Genomic DNA, 14,412 nt, shown 5'->3' on the forward strand with positions numbered 1-14,412 from the left:
CATCCATCTAAACTGAGATCACACCTTCACTCTTGGAATATAGTTGTGATTACATTAAAGAGACATTACAAGTCTGTTGCCTCTCATTCTGTTTATTGTGTGTGTGAGTTGCATCTGATCCCTTTATCTCCCATTATATTGCTAGCATTTCCTTTGGATTCAAATGTGCTTTCTCTACTACAAAACAGCAGCACACCCAACAGTTCCAGTGAGGAAGTGAACAGGAAATACTGCATCCATTTAAACAAGCCAGTTTATGGTCTACTAAGCACAAGCATGCTTTTCTGATTCCAAACTGTAAGTTACAGATATGATGCCTGGGACCTGCCTTCAATTTTCTTTTAAAAAGAGAAAGCCTAGCTGGTTTAAACCCCCTGTGTCTCATCTTCAGTATCTCTTTTCTCTTAAGTGGCATATTTTCATTCTAGTTCATGCATAGAGACCTGATAAGGGTGATTGGCAGCCCTCAGAGATTGGTGCTGTGGGGTGTGCCTGGGTTAGAGGTCAAAGAAGGGTAATAAAAGACCACTATCTAGAATGCCACCAGAGGGATTTTCTTAAAGGAATACCTGTTACACTTTTATGTCTGTTTTAAATATCATGCATTGAACATTTTATTTTTATATAAAAGAACATTACCAAGTCTTTTATATATAACTGTAATTACAAAACTTAAGTAGATAGGTTAATCTTTATTGCCCTTACATTGTGGGAAAGAAATAAAGGACAGGGATGTGGTTAGGATGTGGAAGCTGATGCTTCGTAGATGGGTTCTGTTCTCTCCGCCTGGATGCTGCAAGCACCATGGATGTACCCGGTTCTAGGAAACGAATATCAAAGTGCGTGAGTTGTGGACTTTGTCCCAGTCATCCCCCAGTGTTATAGCACTGCCTTTCACATGAACATCAACACATTGTCCTATAACTGGGGAATCTTAAAGTTCATCTGCTCTCTGTCTGTGTGAACACAGAAACCACACAATGCCTGTCTCTGGGTACCTATGAGAGTCAAAGGCAAAACAAAAACAAAAACAAAAAAACAAACAAAATCCAAAATAACAAAATCCCCCAGAACAAAAATTGGGATGTGAAAATCACTCAAAGAGGCTTTATCTGAGGTGGTGCTCAATAGGGTAGAAGACTTCTCTGACACTAACATACCCTGCCTGGAGGTTTATTCATTCATCACAGATATTATTTCCTAACTCTTTGTGTGAACCGATGGCTGCATGAGAAAACAAAGATCATCATTCAAATGCAGGCAGCTATGAAATGGAAACCTCCTGGGAAGTTGGTTATGCACTCACATTTACAGTCAGGCAAGAGGTAGCTCAGATGTTGGCCAGGAAATGATGTCTCACGTTCTTGAGCAGGTTACTCGGATGCTCAGTGAGTTTTCTACCTAAGTCTCCATTCTCCATTTCCATCTTCTCTGATGCCCACAACCTTGAGATCTCAAAACTCTCTGTTTCCTGCTTCTTTCCCACTTGAAGCTTCAAACTCTTAAGCTTAGCTGTTGTTCTTGTGAAAAGATATGATCGTGGGACTGGTAGATTCGGCATTGATAAACACCGTCCTATCTCCCTGCATGATTGTATTAATTCTTATAAGTACATATCTGCCCCAAATCTTATGTTCTGGATCAAAATGCGTTATAATGAGCTCAATGTTGTTTTTCAGCTTTGCTCACAATCAATTTGCAAAGCCACTGATACACTGTGATTTCTATTTTCTGGCCCATCATAGCCCTTCTGGCTTAAGCTTACCACAGCATCAGCAGTACTGAATAAAACAGTTTCTAATCTGGGGAGCACAGTGGAATCTCATGAGCTCTAAACTGTAGAGGTTCCCACAGTATGCTTTATGTTTGCTCATGAGAGACCCACACCAGGTCCTTGGGAAGGGAAAAAAATTTAATTTGATTCCTTTGCCTGGTTTTTAAGACCATCATAAACTGTCATTGGTTAGTTACTAGGAAATAAGATTTAAAATATTTAAAGTAATTGATTTTTCCCTGTGTAAACAACTTCAGAGCTAAGCTAAGGGTTAGCATATTATCCTTACATTTCCCTTGGCAGACGCTGGGGAGAGGAGGGAGGGGTGTTTGGGAAGATGTAGCTATAATCTTTCCCAGCCGAAGTTCTTAATTACACTCAGGTCTTGAATCCTCAAGTTAACGTATTTTGCCCATTCACTGCTCGATAAATATTAATTGGTGTAGATGGGTTATAATTTAGCATGTGTATGATCTATAATTTACCTGTAGCCTATAATTATTTTAAATGTTTGAATAAGGAAATTGATTGGAGTGAAAAGAAAATAACTTATTTAACTTTAAAAAAATGTTATTATGATATAAGTCTTCATAAAAATCACCCAAACTCATGTGGCATTTCATGTAGACTGGGAAACTATCATCTACATTCTACCATCCCTAAGCAAGACTATAATTGATGCTGAACTCAGTCTTTCTGGTTAAAAAAGAAATAGTTCCTGCTACTGACCCAGATAAAAATGAGCATTTTCAAAGAAAAAGAAATACCTCCTTAGTACACAAGAAAAATCCCCAAGAGCTCACAGGTTTTACTTCCGGGTGTTTATTATCTTTTCAAGTTTACTGACAGCTTTGTATGTCTATCTGATGGATTTTAGTGACGATGCTGCCCCATTTTCCTACCATCCTCCTTCCTTTCCTGGTGGGTCCCTTCTCCACAAGTCCCCTCCTATTTCATATTGGGTGTGTGTTCTTATTGAATGTGGCCTCACTACATTCAGTGAGCCACACACAAATAAATGTAACATTTATTGAATTTATTCTTTAACAATTAGATTTGTGTATAAAATGCATTCTGACTTCTGTGACCATGTCTACCCAATCTAATCTTCTTCCCACTCCTATCACCACCCCCTTCTACTACAAGCAATTTTCCCACATTCCTTTTGTTTTGTTTCTTTGTTATTGTTGTTTTGTTTTGGAGAATGTTGGTGTTTAAAGTATTTAAATTCTGGCTTATTATTCACCTCTACCAATAGGTAGATCAGGCTGATTATTATCTTTTTTTACCACAGGGTATAAGGAAATGGGAAAGGCACATTAGAAAGCTCTGATGGTAGACTCTTAACTGTTAACAAATGAATGTTATTAATTAACGAGGTTGTGTGTAACTTCCATATATGTTTCCAATGTGTACTACTCAGATATCAGAAAATGAAAGGTATTGTTGACAGACTGATTACATATACTAGTAGAGTTCAGTGCAATATAACTATCCCCTTCCTACAATGGGCACTGATCAAAACCAAGAGCAGTGTCTGATCCAATCAGATTCTCCTTCCTATGAATGGGAGAGGACAATTTTACTAGTTCCTTCTTGTTCTGTGTGCCTGGGAGTGCCTAAAATGATTCAACTTGGGATTTTGCCAGACTTTCTCCATTTTCTTCCCAATATACATATTAGAGAATCAAGAAAGAAAGCTCATTGGAGAAAGAACAGAGAGTGAAGCCAAGAACATTCCAATGTCTCTATCATAGCTTCCTCAAGCTGTTTCACCCCCTCCTTCTATATCTAGAAGAGGCCCATTGCTCTGTACCTTCCAAGATGCAGCAGCCATCATGTCTTCCCAACCCCTTTACCCCTAATGTCTACTGTTGGTGTTTAAAGATTGTTATACTATTCCATTTTTTAAAGTGACTATACCTCCCTTCTCTCCCCATTTTTACCCCACAGACATTGTAGTTTACATGCCACCTACTCTTCAAAACACTTCATCAAAGATCAAGAATAAAACCATATGTTTAACTTTGTAGTTTTCTCTTGGAGGAGGAAGATGACAACACACCTGAAATAGTTTTCAGTCTAATAAAGCCAAACACTTTAATAATCAAATTGGCCAGCAGAGATAACTTACTGCCCTTGGTGTCAGTCCTCCATGACCTTGTGTGCTGCTGGGAGGAAGCTTACAATGTGCAATTAGAGGGGAAAGAGAAGGTTGCCACTCTCTCCCATTGCTTGGACACTTGCACCTGCTAGAACACCTGTGTCTTCCAGACTCGTGGACGCTTGCACTTGCTAGAATGCCTCTGTACAAACAGGAACACACACACATACACACACACACACACACACACACACAGAGAGAGAGAGAGAGAGAGAGAGAGAGAGAGAGAGAGAGAGGCTAGCAGTAACATCTCTGCAGTATTTGCCGCTGTAGGAGCACTCTACCAACCTCTAGTGCTCACTTGGATCTTGTGATGACAACTGCTATTCTTTCTGCACTGACTTCCAGGCTTCCTTGCTTTGCGGTTCTGATAGTATCTCATGAAACTTTAAAACTCTCCACCCTTCCTTCATTGGAGTCAACTTTAAATAAATTCAGAGTGTCACTTGTTAAAATAAATGACATTTAAACAACCTCAGCATGGTAACTCATTCCTCATTATCATAGAGAGCTCTCCTGAAAGGTCTATAGTACATTATCTCTATGAAATGGATTTTACCTTCAATATTAACCTCATTGCTTAGGGAGAACAGGAGGCAAGCACTCTGGTGAGAGGTGGTGTAGAAATGCATAGGTAGATTGATAGAACCGCACAAGTGATGATGATCTAAAACAAAAGCAGAGAAAGGATTTAGGTTAAATATTAGGTAGCAAATCTGAACTGCGAGAGAGCTCAGATGATTGAGCAAGCTGCCATGGAAGGCAGAAGAACAGGCTTTATTTCGGCTGCTCAGAGCTCATTGTGTTTATGCTTCTGTTGAAAGAGAAGTGACCTACAGGATGAATGCATTGACTAAAATATGCCCCACTTGTGGACACTGAGAGTCGAGGTGCAGAGTAATTAAGGAGTGTGCTTCAGAGTGGAAATGAGGTCAGCAAACACAGTGCCTCTGCTCTCATGGAACTCTTAGAGACCCTGCAGTCCTTTGTGTGTCTGAGTGCTTACTGGCGCATGTGGATGTACAAGAATGTGTGAATTAAGAAGCGTGAGATTGGCATCAGGAACCTTCTGTGGTTATTCTCTACCTTAATCACTGAGGCAGGCTCTCTCGTTTGAACCCAGAGCTCATCAATGATGGCTAGTGTAGCTAGCCAGCTTGCTCTGTGAAGTCCTGTATCCACCCTCTGAGTGTTATGATTATAGGCAGGCTGCAGCCACATCCAGCATTTCATGGGTTCTAGGTGGGTATCAGAACGCTGGTCCTCATTCTTTGCTTGACAAGGACTTTATCCACTAAACTGTCAACCCAGCTCCAGAGACCCTGTGGTCCTTTGCTTATTCTGTCTCACTAGGCCTTTTGAGACAAGACCAGGCCTACTTCCTCATTTCATTCTCAGTATTTCCTTCATTTTAACTTCTTTATTTCCTCTATTTTAAGAATGTAAAACCAATGGGTCACACTGTCTGTTGTTTTGACTATGAAGTTATTTTCTTTGCAGCTATATTCCCAGAAAAAAATATAACCAGTAAACAATGTTTGTATTTAATAACCCAATACACAAAGAGAACTTCTGCTCGGGCAGAGAGCTCTAAGTCATGGCACTAGAGGGATTCATCCATTATCAACTGAGGTCTGGAGAAACTTTGCATGGTGAGATACAGAGGCATGGTTCTCTATCTCTAAAACACCTCCTTTTGAATCTTGATATCTAACATATAGGTCTTTTTTTGGTACAGACTCTAAATGCTGAGCAGGGGTATGAGCTATATGTATCTTCTGGATAGGGATGCAATGTTTGTGCTATAAACCTAATCCTGACTATGTGATGAGAAGGCTCATGTCTAAAAGAAAGCTAAGCCTTTGAGGTATCTCTAGATTAGGCACAGTAAGGAAAGGAGGCAAGTTTCACAAGAAGAAGTATAAAGGATTTAGGGCACAGGACAGGACTCCTGAACTATTTCTTCTGCAGCAAGAATAAATAAAGAAGGTGATGTCAGGAGGTAGTGGAAAGGATATTCAGTATGAGTGAGTATTACTTTTAAAACCTGAAAAAGTGATCGTATTTTATAGAGAAAGTAAAAGCATGGATGGAAAGTTTAGGAGTTACAATCTGCAAATCTTAATTTGCAAATCATTTTGTAACCTTGTTTTTCTTAGATCCTCAGTAGGAGCTAGTTGCAGAAAGCACTCAAGAGCATTCCCTCATAAGCATAGGAGAGCTGAGCAGGAGATAAGTACACAACAAAACGCACTTCTATGTGTCATAGCCCTTTCTTTACTGGATATTATAACAAATGATTTCCCTAAGCTTGGCCATCTAAGCCCCAGTGATTCTAGTGAGCTTTCTGGGTCAATTTGACACAAGTTCAAGATACCTGAGAAGGGAGTGTCAAGTGAGGTAACACCCAGATCAGTTTGTCCTATGTCTGTGTTGAATTTTCTTGACTGGTTATTGATGTAGTGTCTCAGTCCACTATGGGAGGCATCATTGCCTGAGCATATGTTTCTGGGCTGGATATGAAAGCTAGCTAAACATGAGCTTGAGTGAGCAAGCAGTGGTCCACTACTGTTTGAACTCCATGTTCCAATATGAGTTTCAATCCTGACTTTCCTCAGTGATAGACTGAGTCTTGTAAGCTAGAATAAACCCTTTTCTCCTATAAGTTATTTTGGTCATGATATTTTTCCCCAGTGACAGAGTGAAACTTAAACAGCATCCTGTACTATTTCCCTCATATTAAATATGTTCTTATAAGACACTTCCCAATGGTCCAGAGCTTATCTTTGGAACTCATACAAGTTAAATGTTTAAAATAACTATTTACTAGCAATAATGAAAATATTTGAAATACTTTTTAAAGTTTTAGTTGTGAAATATCAATAAAATAATTGCCTAGTTCTAAACCCTGTACAATTCTAATTAATTCTGTGTGAGACATTTTTTCAGCTTCAAAGATTGCCTTACTTGTATTGCATAACAAAATAATAGTATAATTAGGAATAAATTTGTCACTTTTATAAGTAATTCCTTTTTATTATGTGTTTGGAAGCAAAGCACAAGCATGATTAAAGTCTCTTTTAAAAGGTTTTATTAATTACTATGATTATTATGGATAATCAGGGTCCACAAACTACAGAATGCACTCCAGACAAGATATATAAAACCACAAAACATGATAGAAACCCTGATATATCCTGGATCCAGGTTTGGCTAGTCTCTGTAGTCTGAGTCTCCCTATCCACCTTTTTCCTTGTGGAAAGCAGGGAATGAGGCCAAATTTCACATCTCTTGCTGTTTGCTGGCAGGTGACTTCCTTGTGGGACAATGGAAGAAGCAGTGGGTCATGACCCCTTCAGAGAGCAAATAACCTTTTGAGAGGAGTTTCTTAAGACCATCTGCTTATCAGATATTTATGTTATGATTCATAACAGTAGCAAAATTATAGTTATATAGTAGAAATGAAAATAGTTTCATGGTGGTGGGGAGATCATACAATGCAAGGAACCATATTAAAGGGTCACAGCATTAGGAAGGTTGGGACAGACACATACATGCATGGTTGTCCTTTTCCCAAACACCTCCTTTTGAATCCTAAGGTCCTTTACTGCTCACAGTTGCCTTTCTCCATTATCTCTGGTTTTGGTTAATTAATCCTAGATAGAGAGGACTGGAAACTCTCTAGCCAAGATGGCTCTTTCTTTAGATGCCACACTCACCTCAGTTATGGCCCCTTTCTTCCTAACAAGCTACACTAGTTCCATTTCTATTGCTCTAATAAAACACACTGATCAGAGTGACTTTGAGTAAGAAGGGTCTTCTTTTACAGTTCTAGGTCACAGGCCACCATTGCAGTGAAGTCACAGGGCAAGATTGTAAGAGAGGTGGTTGTACCACACCCACAGGTATGGTAGAGAGAGATGAATTCACCATGCTGGCTGCCAGCTTGTGCTCACTTAGCTCTACTCACTCCGGTCAGGGCCCAGCCCATGAAATCGTGATGCCCTCATTCAAAGAGCTTCTCCCTATCCTTATTCACCATCAAGACAATCCCTACAGACATGGCTGTGGGCTAACCTGATTTAAAAATGTCTTCAACTGAGGCTGTCTTCTCAGTTGATTGTAAGTTATGGCAAGCAAATAGTTAAAACTACTAGCCAGCATACAGTTACAAGCTACTCAAGGGCAAAGACTAGGTCTTGATTTTGTCATTTCTTTCTTAGATCCCTAACTTAGAGGCACTTAAAGAAAACATTCAAGAATATTCACTGAGCCAGGAACTATGGCATGTTCTTGTAGCACCAGATGAGAAAGATGAGGCAGGAAGACCATGTAAGCTCAGATGTCTGAGAATAGCCTGTAGAATAGCCCTTAACTACAACTTTAAGAAGACATAGTTATTGAATATATAAGCCAATTGATGGCATAATAAATCATTAGTTTGTGTTACCAGATTCTACTTCCAAACTTAGACCCATATAGCTTTGTGTAGAGTTCTTATAAGTTCTACTCCTCATTGCGGAATAGAATGTTAACTCCCCCATAATGTCTAGTTTGTTCTACTAGAGAACCCATACTTCAACATAAAATCTGTCTCTTCAGTATTCCATCAGGACTTATAGCAAGACCAAAGGTTCATAGATCATCTTAGTCACCAGAGTAATTAGATACCTCTTTCTTCAATGAGAAAACCAAGACCCAGGAATGGACGGAGCATAACCAAACTCTTTCTGAATTACATCTTCTAGAATACAGCATTTCCAATGCTACCTATGGTGACTTGCCAGGCCCTTTTCTCTGTAAATTGAGACTAGTATCTCAAGGTGGATACAAAGGATGGCCATCAGATAAAGGGACGAGTGGGGTCACTAGGGAGATCTGTGCTTCAGCAGACCTTTTGCTAAAAGATCTTCATTCTCTGTTCTGTTCTTTATATCCATACACATTCACAAGTATTCTTGGACTCATACCACTGCTACGGCCATCTGTCCACTTCTTTCCTGAGTATTGTTGCTCTGCCTCTGTCTCTTCCCCCTGAAGCCCTGCTGCCCTCTCACTCACTCAGCCCATTAACTAAAAGACAGCACTATCTGCTAACAATGACTGACATCACTGTCAGATGATGATCCCCATGGAAACCACATAAAAAGAAAGATTAGGCAGAAGACATGTATCCTATTTTAAGTCCAGACTCTTGTTTCCTCTGTTTTCTCCATCTTGTTTCCTTTAACCCATCCCTTAGTCTACCAGTGACTAAGCAAACACTGATTTGTACTATGGGAGAACACTGGAGATGAACGTGGGCTGCATGGTGTAAAGAAAGCTCCAATCCTGCAGGGCAATGGTCATTGCTTGTTTTCTCACAGTTAAGCACCACTCCTAATAAAGTAACATGGCAGGTCTGCCCACCACAGGCAACTCCCAGGGCAGCTAGAGAAAGCCTCAATGTCCTCAGAATTAGGAATCATAAGAGATTTCTCTACATCTTACCTGGATTCTCGAAGCATTCACCAGAATCCTGTGGATGGTACCTAGGAATAGTGTTAAGATATGATATTTCTCTCCTTTAATGAGATCGTTGAAATCCTGCAAAATATTTTCTAATATCCTTCTCAAAAATTGCTATAAATACTTCACCCACAGGACCAATAAAGTACTGAAAAAAGAGGGAATAAAGGAAATTTTAAAAATGAAGTAAGGAAGAAAGGAAGGAAGGGATTCTGTCTCTGTGATAGCAGGTCTGGTGAGTGGATATGGGTATCACTAACATGTCACAGAATGGAACATGAATTTCACAAGGATGTGATAAAGCACTGGCTCTGGCCCATACGTGAGAAAGCAAAAGAAAAAGTGGAGAAAACCTTCTTTGTGGGTCATGGTACAGGCTAAAATTAGAACACTGGGGTTGATGGTAACGTAAGCAAATATATCAGAGTGCTTGAATTTTACAGCAGCTATTGAAAGCAAGGAGAGTTATAGCAATGACAGCTAGGGGCTCTCTTAAATCTGTGTGGTATTCCTCATCTTTCCACTATGATGTACTTTCTAGCTGCTCCCTTCATGTCTTGAGCTTACACATGGTTGTTTTAAGAGTGTTTGGTCAAGGGCTGGTGAGATGGCTCAGTGGGTAAGAGCACCCGACTGCTCTTCCGAAGGTCCGGAGTTCAAATCCCAGCAACCACATGGTGGCTCACAACCATCCGTAACGAGACCTGGCGCCCTCTTCTGGAGTGTCTGAAGACAGCTACAGTGTACTTACATATAATAAATAAATAAATCTTTAAAAAAAAAAAAAGAGTGTTTGGTCAAAGATGTCCTCCATGTCTCCCCAGGCTAACAAAAGGGGAAAGAGAAAGGCCGGGGGGCTTCATGGGGCTAAACCTATGATTGTGAGAATATCCACAGATTTAAATGTTATCTTACTTGGGCACTGACATTTACAGTTCGCCTCATAGAAATTAAGTTGTTTCTTTCTTATATGTCTCCCAAAAGCCTGCTCATCTGTGACATCACTCACAGAGTCATGATCCCTGCATTATTAATCACTTTGGAGAAATGACCAAGTATTTGGGACGGTCAAGAATCTCTACTCTCAATTATACATACATACATATATATATATATATATATATATATATATATATATATATATATATGTGTGTGTGTGTGTGTGTGTGTGTGTGTGTGTGTGTATTCATGCTTACCAGTTTCCGAAAGCAACTTAAATCCTGACACTGTAACTTTTGCCTACTTTCTCCAAAATTTATTGATACCCTCAAAATCTTATAGCATTTACTGTATTAATCTATTCAGCGTCTCATTGACCACTAGATTTATTCTTGTCTGAACTGCATAATAATTGTCTCCAAGAAGTAGAGGGGGTGGCCTCCATGTTTCTTCTGTCAGTCACAGTGATAATGAAATGAGAACCACCAAGTACAAATTCATTTGTTCATCTACTCTTCAAATGTTTACTTAGCACCCATTCCTAGGCCAGGGTTTAGTCTAGGCATTAGAGTTACATTCAACCACAAAGTCTGAAAGTTCTCAGTATAATGAGAGGATCCACCATACAGAGCTGACATGGTCATAGTACACAATGACATGCAACAGAAGTAAAGGCACTGGGGCACATTCAGGGGAAGAACAGACTCTCAGGGATGGCAATGGGACGGTCAAGAATCTCTACTATCAAATATATATATTCAGATGCCAAAACACCTGAATAAGAACTTGTTGATTACTTGGGGGAGGAGTAGGTGTCTTTGGGAATTACAGGGACAAATTGCCCTAATTAGCCAATGATGAGAGAAACATTTCCCTTTAGTGAGGGAGCTCATGGGAGAACAAGTGAAAATATGTATTAATGATAATGAAAGGAAAAATTCAGACCCGAAAGGCTCATATACATCCTGAGTATCTGACCAGTCCCTTCCATCTGTCTAGCCTCAGGGAAGAGAGGTTATCCCCTCCTTTCTCTTTTCCTCCCAAGTCCTTGGAGATGCTTTAGCTCAGAGATAGCCACACAGCAACAATCCAGGTCCAGGAAACCAAGTGGACACAAGCTCACAGTTGACAGGCCAAGCGATATATACAGATGTCTCTTAGAGACTCTGGCCTGATAAGGGGTGGGAGCCTGTGTGTAATTTGGGTTTTGCCTACATAGTTTATTTATTCTGCAGCATATGCTGGCTCAGAAAATGAAGGCAGTTCCAATTTTCCATGTTCATTTTAGTCCTCCCTTAATTCACATAAGGTGCATTCTGCAGGATTCTTATCCTTATGGTTTATAAGGGAAACATCTGTGATATTTTTTTGTCCTTTGAACTTTTGAGCCAAATGGCTTAAAACTAAAAACAGTTATCCTCTCCCCTGGATCCACAACTGACAGCATGGTGGGTAGTAATGAGCACCTTCTGCAAACTGGTGATGTTTTCATTCTTATAACTCAGTTTGCACTGTCCTTGGGCTTACATGTCCTCAATCTGCCTATGGATCAATGTCAAATAGAAAGAAAACATGGAGTGATAAGGAAGGATGCTTAGCTCAGAGGAACAAGCAATCTAATCACACACACATATCATGTGAAGTGTACCTAGCCCTGCGCCCAGATCATCTTCCATCACTTTTAATGGGCTTCTATTCATTCCCACCTTCACAGTCGTTAGGACTACCACTCTTTCTGTAGGGCAGTGGTAACTCAGGATTTGTAGCTGTCCATATTAAATAGAAAGAGACAGAATTGGGTCTGTCAAACAACAAACTCCTAAGAAAGACTTGTACTTTTAATTCTATTTATGCCTAAATAGCAACCATAAAAGAATCCATTATATTAAAATTCATGATGGCCAGCAACTGTGGTGGTTCACACCTTTAATCCTAGGGATTAGGAGTCAGAAATAGGACAATGAGGAGTTCAAGGTTAGCCTAAACCATATTGTAAGTGTGAGGCCAGTCCTAGCACCATAAGACTCTATCAAAACGCCAACCAAAACTAAAACTCTCATGGTAGTGAAACAATTAGTTCTAGAAAGTGCAATGGCCCATCTCTGTCAGATAGTGTGATATATTTTTATTGACACTATGAGTTGTTCCACTATCTTTTGAGTTTAAAGTTCAAGTGTATCAAGTCCAGCCCACTCAAAGTTTGAACTCAGTTTGGACATTTGACTATGATACACACTTAAAACAGTTGATTCACCACTCTGAAATCTGTGCTCTCTCCAAATTCCCCACAGCAAAACTCTAAAGGATTTCAGTTCTTATTTCAAGTATCACATCTAGACTAGAGACACAAATGATGGGAAATTAATTCTGAGAACTTGGATCATTGGAATAATGACAAGACGGAAGCTGAGAAGGAAGCGAGCTTTGGAACCTTTATTGCACCTGTGGTGTCTCTAGCTTTGACAGAGTCCTGATAAAAGTTTGGGTTCCTAACTAACATGTTGACTTAAGAAAAATGGGTGGTAATAGGTTACATTGGATAAACTGAAGACAATGCAATGCTGCAAATGATAAAACTGAATTAAGAAAGGGAGCAAAGCTTTGGGTGTGTGTGTTTTCTTATCCTTGTGATGGAGACTAATGTGTTACCCAAGAGCTGCTGCTGACAGTGGACAGACTCTAAGACAAAGTCACCACATTTTTATCGAAGATGCAAGTTGGGGGGTGGGATGCAGGACAGCTACCAAATGTTTTGACTAGGAATATCAGTTTCAAAGATTAAGTCTGTCACTCCCTGGTAGCGTGTGTTGCCTACCATGCACAAAAGCCTGGTTTTAATCTTAGGAATGTAATAAATATATTAATTAATTAATTAATTAATTAATGATAAACTGCAAAAGCATTTAATATGGAGAAGAAAACATCTTGGTGAGAGATTACATTCCAGAGAGGCTGCTCTGTCTCAGGAAATGTGTTTTGGAGGTTTACATTCACATGTGGGAACATAGCATAGACTTGAATGTTGGAAGAGAAAATGACAGTTGCATATGGTCCTACCGAATATGGATCTGTTGGAACAATTACAAAAGATTCATATTTAACCTCATCCAACACTACCTAAGACTGGCATTACCTAAGAGTGGTACATGGCATAAAAATGTGTCCATTATTCCATATACCACTACATTATGACTGCCTCTGTAGAAACAGAAGAGTTTTCCATCATCCTCATAGAGCAGAGTGTCACTGGAAACAGCAATAAAGGTCCAAGCATACACTCAGCACAACTGTTCTGTAAAGAGGCCTACTCCTGACTGATTCAACTAGTGATAATTCTAGATTGTGTACTGAGATGAGGCCATAATTAATGGAGACATTAAATTTGGGGTAAGGTTTTCTTCATCTGAAAATTATTTAATATATTGTCACCTCTGCCTTGACTCTGTTAGAGACATGGGAGTTTAACAAAATAGACCTCAACCTCAACAGAACTTGGGTTAGAGAATTTGAACAGCAGGTAGGAAGGTTAGCTGAATATTCTCCACAATAATCACTCTTTAGAGCAGTAGCCCTCAGCAGGATAATATCCTCACTCAAGAGATACTTGGCAGTGTTTGAAGGCATGTTTTATTTTCACTATTGAGAAGTCACTGCTTGTATTTAGAAGGGACAACTCAAGATGCTGTTAAAAGTCCTTTAATGTACAAGCTGTCACTCTGCTCATAAAAATGATCTAGCTTCTGATATAATGTCCAAGTTCTAAGACTCTAGAATATATTCCAGAAAGAACAGGGTTTTCAAAGGGAGCTGAAGATTGGAGAGGTCACCCAAAAGCACACACTCAAACTGCCAGGTTCTTATCTCCATCTCGTCCTCTCCTCACATTATGTACTTACCTATAAAAGCATTCTTTGCTTATACATATGTGAAATATGTATTTATGGCACACATGCGCAGCTTCACATAATATTCCTGATGTAGCAGCCGATCCAGCTATATAGGAGAAAGAAGGTCAGAAGCTACTTTA

At 39.6% G+C, this 14,412-nt stretch overlaps 1 long non-coding RNA gene across 1 annotated transcript; it reads right to left on the reverse strand.

Moving 5' to 3' along the window:
• Positions 1 to 695: 695 nt before the first annotated feature.
• LOC147001095 (uncharacterized) lies at positions 696 to 8,995 on the reverse strand. The gene is made up of 3 exons (XR_015045099.1): positions 8,909 to 8,995; positions 4,498 to 4,605; positions 696 to 820 (listed from the first exon to the last, which is right to left on the reverse strand). It is a non-coding gene; the product is annotated as an uncharacterized LOC147001095 (long non-coding RNA).
• Between the last annotated feature and the right edge of the window lie 5,417 nt (positions 8,996 to 14,412).

This window comes from Mus caroli, unplaced genomic scaffold (assembly GCF_978045245.1).
Source record: "Mus caroli unplaced genomic scaffold, Mus_caroli_1 scaffold_14, whole genome shotgun sequence".
In the NCBI taxonomy this organism is placed as follows: Eukaryota; Metazoa; Chordata; class Mammalia; order Rodentia; family Muridae; genus Mus; species Mus caroli.